Source organism: Ursus arctos, unplaced genomic scaffold (genome assembly GCF_023065955.2).
Source record: "Ursus arctos isolate Adak ecotype North America unplaced genomic scaffold, UrsArc2.0 scaffold_31, whole genome shotgun sequence".
NCBI classification, from domain to species: domain Eukaryota; kingdom Metazoa; phylum Chordata; class Mammalia; order Carnivora; family Ursidae; genus Ursus; species Ursus arctos.
The window spans coordinates 26,318,314-26,331,827 of record NW_026622997.1 but is presented as its reverse complement, the minus strand read 5'-3'; the positions used below and the strand labels follow the sequence as shown (position 1 = coordinate 26,331,827).

General features: G+C 38.8%; 1 pseudogene; it reads right to left on the bottom strand.

The window, feature by feature from the left end:
• Window positions 1-328: 328 nt before the first annotated feature.
• Window positions 329-816, bottom strand: LOC113264208 (60S ribosomal protein L21-like; annotated as a pseudogene).
• Between the last annotated feature and the right edge of the window lie 12,698 nt (window positions 817-13,514).

Below are 13,514 nucleotides of genomic sequence, written 5' to 3'. Positions count from 1 at the left end.
TATAGAGAGACCTTGTCGTTTTACCCTTGGTTCTATAGCCATGCATACGGTAGTCCAAGATCTTGAGCACATGGCTGGTCATTCCTTGATCTAGACCATTGAACACACCTTTGACTTGGGCTGACAGTAAACATTTATTTCTGCTCACTGCAGTCTTTGGTGTGAGTAGAGTCGTTTTACTGGGGCATGAAGAAGATATGTGTGTTTGTAAGAGGACCTTAGCACCTCAATGTTTTTTCTATGAAGTCTCCAGTTACAACGACAGTATGTGTAGACTTTTTTTTTTTAATAGTCTTGTGGTCTTTTATTATTATTTTTTTCCCATTTATCATGCCATGAATTCATAGGGAATGGGCTCCAGCAGTTCAGGCTCCTTTCCATTGGCTCTCACAAAGTGTGCTTTTCTGGGTGGGGTAGGCTGGCACTTCAGTTGAACCCAAGTACCTTTATCTTTGGCTTCCTTATATTTCTGGTCATTTTCCTTCACACACTTCAGGAGCTATCTCAGCTCTTTGAGTGTTTAATATACTCAATACATACATTAAGTCTCTTGGCAAAAGTCTTGCCCTTCATTTGTGTGTTTACCACAATGCTGACAGCATGCTGGGTAGCATCGTAGACTCTTCCAGTTTTGCCATGGTAACATTTGTGGGGCGTTCCTTTGTGAACAGTGCTCCTTCCCTTGATGTCCCCAATATCACCTTTTTTTTGTAGATTCACATGTATGTGGCCAAAAGAACAACCCCATGTTTTCTAAAAAGCCTAGAGAACATACACATAGCAGTTACCTCTCCTCTTTCCCTTTGAGTTGGTCATTTTGGGGAGTTACTGGAAGATGGTGGTTCTGGCCAAAAGGTAGTCTTTTTTTTTTTTTTTAATACCAATGCATAAAAGAAGATGTTTATTTTCAGGTGGTTAGACTGAACAATAAGCAGTGTTTCATGGGTGATTGCCATGTCCTTTTTATTCCAGAAGGTTGGCTAAAGAGCGGTTGTCTTAGAGCTGAATAACAAGGCACCATTTGTAGACTTAATAGTCTCTCCTTTTCCTCTTGGCAAGTCCCTTTAAGACCTAGTGCATTATCCCTCCCATGCTCTTTGTACTTCATGATTCTTCTCCTTCAGCAGAACCACTTGCTGTCTTTTTGTGCCACCACTTATCCGATTGTACTAAAATGTCACTCTTACAATTGGTTTAGAGTAAAAAAAAAATTCCTTCTTTGACTGTGGGATTTACTACCTAATTGGCCATTGCATCCTGATCTCATGGTCCTCTCCCCACTAAGTCCCAGCCCTGCTTGCCTTGTCTGATGGTCTTCACTGGAGGAAGCTCTTCCGGCTTTAAGGCCTTTCGTGCTGGCTCTTCCCTGTGCCTGGAATACATTTTCTGTTAGCAGTGTCTCATCTCTGATGCATCAGTGTCCCTGACCACATTATATCAAATAGGCTTTTATCAGTTATAAAACCTTGTGTATTTCTTTGATAGTATTTATTATGATTTTTATTTGATGACTGTTCCATGAGGATAGGGACTCTGTCTTGTTTCCCAACATGGATTCCCAACACACTTATGTTCCCAACACAGTACGTGGCACATGGCAAGCAACCAAGAAGGTTTGATGTTGACAAGTGGACGATATAGACATAGGTCAAATATTTCTACTAATACATGGTTATCGAAAGGAAACTATTCATGCTATAAAGGAAAAATCTCAGGACTTTTAGGATATATAATGGGAAGTTAGGGATGGCTTCCCTGAGAAAACAGTGTTAATTATGGCGCATGAAGAATGAGTAATATGTACTATGGTCAAGGAAGGGAGCATTTTCCAAGTAAGAGGGAAGAGCATGTACTCGGGCTCTGGGGTAAGAGGTAGCATGATGCATCCAAGGACCTAAAAGAAGCCTGGCATGCTGGAGTTCAGGGCACCTGCAGAGGACAACAAAGGAAAAGAAGGGACAGACTGTGCACATAATTTTTCTCTCCCAGGAGATTGCAAACCCTCTAGATGGGGGTTGAGTTGGGGGTAGGGGTGTGAGGATGGATGGGCAATAGCTTTTTTTTTTCCTCCAGAATAATGGCTAACAGGTAGAAATAGCTCAATTAATGATATTTAAGCAGAGGGGGCTTGGAGTTAGTGCTTCCTCCCTAAGTCAGCTCACGTGCAGCATGTGCAGATCAATAATTACACAGCTTGGAGAACAGCTATTTCTGTAGGGAGCCTGGCTTCCATAATTGTTGGTGAATAGACTCATCAGATGTGCCTAGAATTCCTTATTCTTTCAGCAAACCTTTATCATCACATTTTGTTCCTTATTATCTCAGTGGTCTTAACTTTTAGAAAATGTCTGTGTCCAAAAGGCTGAATGGGGTAATCTGGCTAACCAATGCACGTCAGGAAAATTAGCCTTTGTTTTATAAAATAAAGAATATCTATGGCCCATTTTTAAAGGCAAAAACAAGCACTGGTTTGTGCTTTGGAGAAAGAAAAAAATATTCAAACCACTAGCAACAAAATTCTTTCTCTCAAAATCTCATTTATTTCTATTAAAAAATAATCTCAAATAGAGAAATTTGCTTAAAATGGAGAAAAATGAAGGTGCAATGTTTTCCTTTTAAGTCACACGTTGCATTTTATTTGTGAGATTTCAGTTCTTTGACCATGTTCTGGAATGGGGAAAATCCAATAGTTTTAGGTACCAGTCATTAGCAGAAACATGCAATTGAGTTATTATTTGAGAAGTAGTGAAACTAACGCATTTTGTAAGAAGCTTTGCTTTAACAGCTATTCACTAGTAGTGATTTGAAAGCAGAAGATATTACATTTCACCAAATAAAGGCTTGTTACACATTTATTTTAAAAGTTGTTTCATTTGGTCATTGCTATCAAGGTCAAATTAACTATAGTCAAGAAATGCATTCTAACAAGACAAAATGGAATTGCATACTCCTATTGCCATGATTAATTTGTACTTTACACCTTAACATTCAATATGATGGAATGTCATTAAACTGTGAAGCTGGCATTAATGAGGTCACCTGGTTCATACCAGGCTTTTTCATGGCATTTATTGATTTAACTGACTTCAAAAATTATACTCTGAATAATATTTTAAATGAAAGGTAGAAATGTCCTCATTCTTCATCTTGGACATGGAGTTTCAAGGGTTTAAAAGAGCCCTTTATTCCATTCCCATTTTAAACAAACTTTTCTTTTTCTTATATCGTTCCACCAAGGGCTCATGAATTTTGAAGCATAGATTTAAACTTTCAGTTTATTTTGTGATGTTATTTTATTACGTAGCTTGTATTTTTTCAAAAGTGCTGATAATGATCAGAAAGAGAGTTGTTAATGTTCTTATTAAAATTTTATTAATAACTAATGAATGTTACTGATATTTGAATTTGGATTAATGCCAAAATAGAAAATGTTGAAAAGTGATACTTTTATTATGAATTTAATTTCCTGACCCATCACTTACTTCCCTCTCTTGTGTTCCTTTTGCATTTAGGTATGACAAATCCTTTGGCATATAAATCTTGGAGGGTAGGGTAGAGTATATTTTTCAACCTCCAAAGCATACGAATAGATCAAAAAATCTGTTTATTAACTACAGTGATTGAGCAGGATTGGTTCAAATCATATGTCTGTAAGTGAAAATAAATTTCTTGCCCAAGAAAATATCTCAATACTAGCCAACCTTTTAGAACTGAATGGAAAAATTTACGACTGAATTAGAAGTATGGCTTTTATATTTAGAGAGCAAGATCAGTGCCTTTCAGTGGACTAAATATGGTATGTGTACAAAGTGTGACACATGGTAGGCACCTAATAGTTCCTCAGCTTGCTCTCCTTTAGCTGTAGCAACGACTCTCCTCAGGTGGCCCCTAGACCAACAGCATCAGCATTATATGGGAACTGGTTAGAAATGCAGGTTCCCAGGACCCATCCCAATCTTACTGAATCAGATATTCTGGGGCTGCGGTCCAGCAATGGGAGTTTTAACAAGCTCTCCAGATGATTCCGATGCATGCTACAATTTGAGAATCTCTGCTCTCGAAATTTTCATGTATTGAGCTTTCACTAATTTTCTAGGAGATCCCTTAAGAAAAATGAACCTTCATTCTGCTCATTTTCTCTTTAAAACTTTCCTAACACAGCTAACCTTTGTTTCATTCTTAATGATGTGTTTGCATTGTGCTACCTCCTTAAGAGATTATCTCCCATAATTGTCGCTACAATATACTATTATTATATGCATTCTAGAGATGGGAAAGCTGGGGCTTTAAGAAATTGAATAATTTGCTGAAGGTCAAGGTCATTAAGGTGGTAAAGGGAGCAGGGATTCAAATCCAAGTGGTCTGATATTTGTTCTTCATCATGGTGCTACAAAGCTCTTTGTTATTGAACAATTAAGGCAAAACCAAAGCTACTAATAAAACGTGCTGACAAACCTACTAGACTCCCCCTGACACTCTGATCATTCCAACTGTAACCTAAAATGAGCAATTTCTTGCTAGTACTGCATTAGTTTTAGTTTCCATTGTACTAGCTCTACGTGTTCAAATTGACATGTCCGCAAAGGTTGGAGCTGGCAATAACCTTAAAAATGTACCACCTGAGAAATTTCCACTTCAGCTGCATGTTCAGAACAAGTGTATACGGAATACAGTTATTTTACTTCTCGGAAAACAGCAGCACATTTTGACTCAGCAGATCAGTAGAAGATAAGCAGAGAGGAGAAAACAGCAGTTCAGGGAAACTTGGGGTGGGTGTGGGGGAGCTGGGGTTGGCACCGGGCAGATAACAGTGTGAACAATGCCGACAAGTACTCCACACCCTCCAGGGAATAAAAGTACTGACGGCAGCATCCTTGTTAGAAGGGAGGAATTCATGACTTGAGTTTCCAGTCCGAAAGTCCCAGGTGAGCTGTATCAGCAAGCATTGTGACCACTAGACCCTGATTTTTGTTTAATGGCTCCACTTTGAGAGAAACCTATGGAATGAGAGGCTTCAGCTGATAAAGAGGAGTGCCCCGAGGAAAAGAGATGGCTGCAAGGTTGATGTAAGCAGGGGAAGGTCTCTGTTGTTCATTGCTCTTTTTTCTTTACCTTCCCTCACCCTTCATATTTTAGAAGCAACTCTCCTCAACGTATTTATGTGTCCTTGAAATTTCTGTGTAATGCTGAGTTTGCCCTCTGTTTGTCAATGACTGGTAATGATGTTGGAATTCAGATGTGGGGAGCTATCCAATTATATTTGGGGGCACTTCAGGTCTGGAATAAGCAGTGAGGTTGAGCCTTTATCATACTGTAATGAAGCCATCCCCTGCCATCAGCAGCTTGGCTTGGAGAACCTCACCAGATATCCCTGGTAGGTCAGCTCTTCAGTGGCACATTGAAAGCACAGGACCCCTACAGGGCACAAGAAGAGGCTTTGAACAATTGAGCGTAATCTTCTTTTTAATGTTATGTTTTCCCCAGGATAACACCTAATTGCTTTGTAAATGGTCCCGGTTTTTGCCTTTAACAATCTTGCATGGAAGGCAATTATGGATTTTTTTTTTTAATGTGTAAAATACTTTCTCTGGTCTATTTCTTTTAACTTTTATTTATGCTGCCCAGTTAGACAACCTGTATAGCTTTTCATTACGACTCCTTGTCGTCTTCCAAGTTATGTCTTTCATTCTGTAAGATTTTCATGTTCTCCGATGAAGAGGTGAATTACCAGGTGACCACATCAACAGTACATCTGTGGCTTACTATCAAGGCAGGAAGGGGACTTGTTCACTTTTAATATAATTGATGTGACTCCCAGTGCTCAGATCTCTGTGTCTAAGCCTGAACAGCCTTGGGTAGAGAATCCGGGAGCTATGAAGGCTGATTCCTCTTGGGAAGACAAGCAAGATGGCCAAGTAACCTTCCTAGAAGCTGTTAATTCTCAGTTGTTGCTCAAATTTCAGAACTGGGGCTGCTCCTCAAATGTACAGTGCATCTTTCCTCCGGGCAGCACACAGTCTGATGTGGGGAGACTGGATATCAAATCTACTGGCAGATTGATTTTCGTTTTGGAGACTGAAACCAGTAGGTCTCAAGTCCTTTCCCACTGCTTTCCAGGCACTATCCCTAGTTTTTCATAATTACTCTATTAGTCTTCACTGCCAGAAGCCCACCTTCCTTTCTAGCTCTTCGTAGTCCTGGATCTTAATTATTCTCCCTGCATTGACTTGCCTATCTGCCTATGAGCCTAACTTTTATTATGTGAGGTGTTCATGAAAAGGGGATTTGACATTCCTGCCTTTGTAATAAAAAAAAAAAATCTCTGAGATTATGCAAGTCATATTACTTTGCCCTTCAGGAAAAAAATGTAATTGTTATGTGAGACAATATTTATCCTTTTTCCATGACTATTTCTTGGTGACAGAATGACACCATGGTTATTTGTGACCTTCAAAGGTAGGAATGCTATTGTTTGTAAAAATGGCATCAGAAAGGATTTGATTTGGGGGTTGATTTTTTTGTTTGGTTGCATTGAATATTGTTTCCATTTGAACAGACTGGCAAAGCAACTTTGATGATTTGTTGAAACTATTCTGGATTGAAATGCTTGTTTTGGGTACATATGTTGAAATATATCTTTTCCCTCATTAATATATGGCTAAGCAATTTTGACTGTATATATCAGTGTATTTCTGCTTGGGCATAAGGATGTTTGGGAAAATTCAAGGGCCTTCAGATCACCGGATGTGGACTCCTGACCAGGCTGTGCCTTAGCCAGCTGCTGGACCTGTCCAGTCACATAACTGCTCTAGGCCTGTATTCTTTCAATTATACATTGAAGTCCTATAAGGTGCTTGGAAAGCTATGTTTTACTTCTTGGGTCCTGATTTCTTGTTATCTTATATGTAATGATGATAGAAGTGCTAATAAGACACAAGCTAAAGAAGAACCTCCATAAGTGGGATGGTGTTTTTGTAATGCCGGGCTCTGCAGAGTTCACTACTGAAGCACACGCTTCCTTTCACAACACCCAGGCAAGGTCAGCTCATTCCTGTTGTTGATGTGTGAGGCAATGAACTTGCATTTGCGGTATTTCCATTGGTTAAGTAAGTGAGATGATTTGCCAGAAGGCTCATCTTTTCTGGCAAGGCCATTGAAATAGAAAATCTGTATTCATCAATATATCATCAATAATTTCTCCCCCAGGGAATGAATACTGCATATAATTTGAAGTTATCTTTCTAATCTTTTCATCAAACATTTATATTGTTTATAAACAAAGTGATATTGAATGTAGGGCTGTGTATCTTGTTCTGTTCTCTCGTATTTGTATTATATTATTAATATTCTTCAAAAATATTTATTTTTGGAGCGCCTGGGTGGCTCAGTTTGTTAAGATGCCCACCCTTGATTTCGGCTCAGGTCATGATCTCAGGGTTGTGAGATTGAGCCCCGTGTTGGGCTCCATGCTCAGCGGGGAGTCTGCTTGAGATTCTCTCTTCCTCTCTCTCTGTACCTCCCCCTGCTCACACTCGTGCATTCTCTCTCTGAAATAAATAAATAAAATCTTAGTATATTTCTTTCTTGAGCTTCATCTTGCATGTGTTAAAATGTATATTTCAGGCCTGTTTTAGTCCATTTTTAAGATGTTCTTCATACTAAGGGCTTGGATTCATTGAGTACTTTTTACACACCAATTACTTTATTTATTTTTAAAATTTTATTTATTTATTTGACAGAGATAGAGACAGCCAGCTAGAGAGGGAGCACAAGCAGGGGGAGTGGGAGAGGAAGAAGCAGGCTTCCAGCGGAGCAGCCTGATGTGGGGCTCGATCCCAGAACACCGGGATCACGCCCTGAGCCGAAGGCAGACGCTTAACGACTGAGCCACCCAGGCACCCCATACACACCAATTACTTTAAATGTGTGATCTCACTTCATATTCACAGTAACCCTATGAAGGAGTAATACCTGATTATTGCCATTTTGTAGACCTGGCAACTCAACATTAGAAAACTCAAGTAACTTGCCTAAAGCTACCCAACTGGTAAATGGGGAGGCCAGCATCCATGTGCAGGGTGTGAATCCAGATTCCCAGGTCCTTACGAACTACCTCAAGGAATGAATCTGTGGTACTCAGGCTATTGTTTACATAAGTTGTGTTTAGAGACTCTTCAAGCTTAATGTTTTTATCTGAAATACTTACATAATTAAGAAAATGGAATAAAAAATATAGTCAAATCATTGCTCTTCTCTGAATTTTGGTTTTCTCATTTATACAACAGATGGTGTGTTAACAATTCTTAACTCAAAAGACTGTTGTAAAAATTGAAATAATGAATGTGAAATTGCCTTAGAAATTGATAGCAAAGCAGCCCTGCCTTCCAAGCAGGGATTCTAAGCTCTGAGATCATTCTTATATGATTCTGAACTCTGAGATATTTTGGCAAGAAACACCTAGGCAAGTAAAATCAGTTTTTCCTTCTTGAATGAATCAGATATTTCCTTAAGTTCTAGATTTCAATTTGAAAATATTTATTTGAAATAGGAAAGACATTTTCTTAAAAAGAAATTTCAACAAGGAATGAACTGAGTCATGAAAGTCAGCATGTCTCAAAGGATTTAACCATTCATTCAACATGTAACCAGTGTTTTCTTACTGTGCTAAGTACCCAGATGCCCAGGCACTGCCATGTGCTGGGACCACCACAACAAAGAGGGATCTCAGCCCTGACAAAGCTCTCTGTGACCATTTGTCATAAAAGCTGGCTAAAAGGTCCTCTAATAAGTGTGAGGGGAATCACTGAGCCTATCTTATCATTTTACAGATGAGAAAACAGGTCCAGATATAGGAAGCAACATGACCAAGGTTGACCAGCTGGCCAGTGACAGAGCTAGAACTAAGTAAAACCAGTGCTGTAGCTCCATGCTTCCTTTTAATACCAGTGAAATGCTACCTGCAGATCATTGATGAAGTTGATGGAGAAGCCAGTGCCTTTGTGTTTGGAAGGTATTATTAGGTGGATGTTTTGTACCAGGCGCAATAGATTTTCTCTTCCATCCCAATTTGCACAGAAACATTTCTGGCTTCCCTGGAAGCTTGTTTTGGGTGTGACAAGCCTGTGTTTGCCTCCCATCCTGATCATTATGCTGCAGCACTCTTCCCCTGATCTCAAATTCACTTTCTATATTTCTTGGCCACTGGGCACATTATTTGACATTTATTTACACTTATCTGCATTTTCTGTCTTCTAAGCCCACATATAACACATAATAATGTAAATCCTTGGCTGCCACTTGGCATTTGGGTACCTTATTATTTACTGTGCTGTGTCCCTTCCCCTCCCTGTTTAATGTAATCTGCAAATCTTGTTCTCAGTACCAAGTCATTTGTATACATAATTAAAATATGCAGTCCCTCCCAACACTGATCCTTGTCATATGTCTTACTAGTAATTTCTTTCCAGACAGTGAATATTTTGCTTTTATTTCTTTCTTTCACTCTTTGGAAGTTGGGGCAGAGCAAGCTCAGCAATGTTCCTGAAGTCCAACCCTATTCTTTAAAGTCCTAAAGAATCACAACATCCTTAGCATTTACTTATTTGCTGAGTGATTTGACATGTTTTTTTTTTTTAAGATTTTATTTATGTATTTATTTGAGAGAGAGAGGGGAGGAAGGGGCAGAGAGAGAGATTATCCAAGCAGACTCCCGCTGAGCGTGGAGCCCGTCACGGGGCTCGATCTCACAACGCATGAGATCCTGTCCTGAGCCGAAACCAAGAGTCGGTTGCTTAACCTACTGTGCCAGCCAGGTGCCCCCTGACATGTTTCTTTTTAATGAAAAGAAGTTCTGACCGGTAATTATAGTAAAGATATACAGGACGCACTGATGAGGGGGAACCATTTCTCCAACCATCTGGAGGCTTTGTAATTGGAGGAAAGATTTGAGTTCATGCTCACCATGTGCTAGGTGCTCACTGTTCTCCTCTCCGGTGTCACACAGGGACCATTTCTGGATAAAGGGTATTGCACCAGATAACTAATCCTGAGATTTTTTAATGGCTCTGAAGCCATTAACTAGGGGCCTGATTGCATAGGGACCTACAGTGAGTTAACTCTCACAGACATCTGGCAAATTGCTTCCCAAACAGTCATTGCATGGCTGGGAAATTCTCTGATGCTTGAAACTTTCTGCTAGTTGAATAAGGAGTATTTAACAGTGTGAACCAATAAAGCTGTCCTCATTTTTTAGGCAAAATCGTCCATGTGGAGTTGTTTATAAGCACTCCCCACACCCACACATGCATTCCCAAGCTTCTTAAATTTTTCTCACCAGCTTTGATGTTTAACAGGTGTCATATATCTGCCATTTCTTAATTAGGTGAGGTTTTACCATGCATGTGCCTTTGGGATAGGTAATGGATTGATGAAAATGAACACTGATGCATACAAGAGCTGTTTTCTGACGTGGAGGACTGTCAGGGAGGGCTGAGAGGGGAAGGGTGCCATGCATAGGGAAGAAAGCCAGTGGAGTGAGTTGAGTGAGGGTTCACAGTACATAGCAGTTTCTCCAAAATGCGAGTTTCCTAATTAGGGAACTTTAAGGCTGTGTATACCACTGCATCGATGTCCTGTGCTAGTTCAGATTTAACCCTTTACATGTGCAAAGTTTACCCTCACACTCAAAATTATAAGGCCAGCCTACTGAGACCAAATTTCTCCCGAGGTTCTGATCTGTGAGGGGCAAGTATGGAAGGCAGAGACTGAAGACTAACAGACAGATGTGGTTCTGTTTCTCCTCAGGAGCTCCCATTTTCTCCCCTTGAGAAGTGAAAAGCCATACAATCTGTCTCTGGATGTCTGTAGACCAAGAGATGTTTATTTTTCAGTCAGCATAGTCTCTGTGAATCTTTTAAAAAATTTCAATCTTGGTTTTTTTTTGTCAACACCATTGGCTCTACTTAGAGAGTCATCCCCCCATGAGATGGTTCTTGAGGTAGTACTTTGTCTTTCTCTAGAGACGAGCTCAGTTCATTTTCAGAATTTCCCCCGGAAGTGCCACAACCCCAAAGAGACAAAACAAGCCAGCAAAGAAATAAAAAACTTCCTCAAATAGATACAAACCTCAAGAACATGGTTTAGTTGACTATTTAATTTTTTTTTTTCGTCATGGGTACTGGCCTTATTCAGAGCTGTTTTTTAGCTAGTACATATCCATATGGTTGTACCAGTGGTTAAAAATATTGTCAACTCACATCATCTTTTCTTCTTTATTTTTAAATTTATATACACTAAAATTTACTCCTTTTAGTGTGCAGTCTATGAGTCTTGAAAAATACACACGGTTGTGTAACCATCACCATAATCAAGATAAAGAATTGTTCCATTACCCTAAATACTCATTTAGTTACACTCTTCTCCCCGACCCTCCAACCCCTGGTACAATGCCTTTGTCAGCCATGTAACTTGCAAATATTTCCTCCCAGTCTGTGACTTTAAAAAAATTCTCTGAACAATGTCTTTCACAGTGCAGAATTTTGAATTTTGATGAAATCTGTTTATCAACTTGTTTCCTTTTGTAGATCATATTTTTGGTGTCTAAGATGTTTGACTAACCCAAGGTTTCAATGATTTTTTCCCCCGGTATTTCTTCTAAAAGACTGATATTTAGAAGACTTTATATTTAGGACTGTAATCTATTTTTAAATTAAGTCTTATAAAATAAGGCACACACTGAGATTCTTGTTTTGAAAATGGATGTCCAATTGTTATAGCAGGCATTTGTCAAAAGCATTATCCTCTCTCCATTGCCTTGGCACCTGGGCCAAAAATCACTAAGGGTAACTGTCAATTTTGATTTACTTGTCTCCTCTTTCACCAAAACCACACTGTTTTGATTACTGTAGCTTTATAGTAAGTCTTGAAATAGGATGTTATGAGTCTTCTAATTTGTTCATCTTTTCAAAATTCTTTCTGATTATCTCAGTTCTTTTGACTTCAGTATACATTTTGGAGTCAATTGTCAATTATTTACAGAAAAGGTTGCTGACTTAGGTTGAGAGTGGATTGGACCCATACACCAAATGAGGGCCATTGATGATTTAATAATATGGAGTTTTCCAATTTATGACAATGATCTCTCCTTTTATTTGGAGCTTCTGGATTTCTTTCATCAGTATTTGGTCATTTTCAGCATATAGATCCTGAACATACTTTGTTAGATTTATACCTAAGCTTCATTACTGAGATGCTATTTTAAATGTCTTTCTTTTTAGATTTCAAATTCAAGTTGTTTACTACTGATATATAGGAATGTGACAACTTTTCTATATTGACCTAGTATCCTGCAGTCTTGCTTAAACTCATTATTTGATCAAGGAGTTATTTTGAAGACTCTTTTGGATCCTTTACACAGACAATTCTGTTCATGAACAAAGACACATTTCTTCCTTTCTCTCCAATCTGTATGCCTTTTTTTCTGTTTTATTATCTTATTTACTGGCAAGGACTTAGAGTATGATATTGAACAACAGAGGGGAGAGAGGATAGCTTTGCCTTTTCCCAGATCTTAGGTGGAAAGCACTTAGTCTCCTACCATTTTCTGTGATGTTAACTGTATTATTATTATTTGTAAATGCCCTTTGGTAGGTTCAATTCTCTCTTATTTATAGTTGGTAAAAGTTTTTTGCATAAAGTGATGTTGAATTTTATCAAATGTTTTTTCTGCATCTATTGAGATGTTAGTACATTTTTTCATAGTCTGTTAGTATGGTGAATTACATTGAGTGACTTTTGAATGCTGAACCAGCCTTGCCTTCCTTAGATGAATCGCACTTGGTTGTGATGAGATCTGTTTTTATATAGCACCGGATTTTGATTTGCTAATATCTTGTTGAGGATTATTGTGCTTATATTCATGAGAGATATTGCTTGAGAGTTTTCTGGTAATGTATTTGTCTCTGGTATTAGAGTAATGCAGGTCTCATAAAATGGGTTAGAGAATGTTCCTTCTTTTCCATTTTCTGGATGAGATTGTAAAATTGATTTAATTTCTTCATTAAAAGGTTAGGGGGTGCCTGGGTGGCTCAGTCATTAAACATCTGCCTTCGGCTCAGGGCGTGATCCCAGAGTCCTGGGATTGAGCCCCGCATTGGGCTCTTCCACTGGGAGCCTGCTTCTTCCTCTCCCATTCCCCCTGCTTGTGTTCCCTCTCTCGCTGGCTCTCTCTCTCTCTTTGTCAAATAAATAGATGAAATCTTAAAAAAAATAGTAGTTTACCCCTTCAAGTAAAAATGGAAACCTAGCAACTATATATATTCTAACTTCAGCTTTACTTGCTTAAAAGTAAATTGTTGCCTTTGATTTTTTTCCTACTTTTCAGTTCTTTAGAGCTAGAGCATGGACATGACTACAATCCAGTTTTAAGCATAAAATGTTATCATTTGGAGGCCTAATCATACTGGGCAGTTAACAAGTCCACCTCCCCCAAAAAAACCCCCCAAAATACAAAAAAG